General features: G+C 45.9%; 1 non-coding gene across 1 annotated transcript; it reads left to right on the top strand.

Moving 5' to 3' along the window:
- Window positions 1-327: 327 nt before the first annotated feature.
- On the top strand, window positions 328-401 carry TRNAT-UGU. The gene has a single exon. It is a non-coding gene; the product is annotated as a tRNA-Thr (tRNA).
- The last annotated feature ends 459 nt before the right edge of the window (window positions 402-860 follow it).

The following is an 860-nucleotide window of genomic DNA, read 5'->3' as shown; positions in this document are numbered from 1 at the left end:
CTGGAATAATGTGTTTTTTTTCTTCATTCTGCCTTCCTCTAAACAAAGTGTTTCTTTTATTTGGGAGTGTTTTATATGCAAGAAAATACTGAAATCCTACTCCTCTAGACCCGGGGGAAAAGAACCTTACCAACTTCGTTATAAATTATCCTGAGGCTGAAAGATACTCCCAAGTCAAGGGCAAGATGAAAGGAAACAGGCAGTGGTATAAAAACTTCACTTTTGGACAATCTGGGGACCTTGCCGCCTCTCCATAACCTACCTCCATTCTCTGGGGACTTTTTGAAGATTAACCCCACTCCTACATCAAATACTTACATAGAAATAGGCACTGTGGCTTAGATGGTTAAAGCACCTGTCTTGTAAACAGGGGATCCTGGGTTCAAATCCCAGCAGTGCCTACTTTTTTTTTTTCCTTACTGGACTTGGTGGGGGATATGCAGGTACAAGATAACCTAGTGGGTAGTGACCACCTATTGACAGAGCTCACTATCTGGCAAAAGGTGGAAAAGATAACTAGTAGGGCTGAAGTGCTAGATTTCAGGAAGGTCAGCTTCAACAAGAGATTAGTTAGGGAGGGACTGATGGGCAAAAGCATCAGAGAGATGGGAGTCCTGGAAAGGTGGGCATTTCTCAAGGGACTGATCCTGCAGGCACAGAAAGGGACCATCCCAGTACACATAAAGGGGGGCAAAAGAGCAAAGAAACCCTTTTGGTTGAGCAGGGAAATCCAGGAGAGCCTGGAGGGGAAAAGAGAGGTCTAGAGGCTGTGGAGGCAGAGGCAACCACCAAGGAGGAGTATACCTGCTTGGCTCGAGTTTGCAGGGAAGCAGTGAGAAGGGGGCCAAAGCGCAAATGGA

Source organism: Alligator sinensis, unplaced genomic scaffold, assembly GCF_000455745.1.
Source record: "Alligator sinensis unplaced genomic scaffold, ASM45574v1 scaffold23_2, whole genome shotgun sequence".
NCBI lineage: Eukaryota > Metazoa > Chordata > Crocodylia > Alligatoridae > Alligator > Alligator sinensis.
Note: the sequence above shows the minus strand (reverse complement) of the source record. Positions and strands in the feature narration are given on the sequence as shown.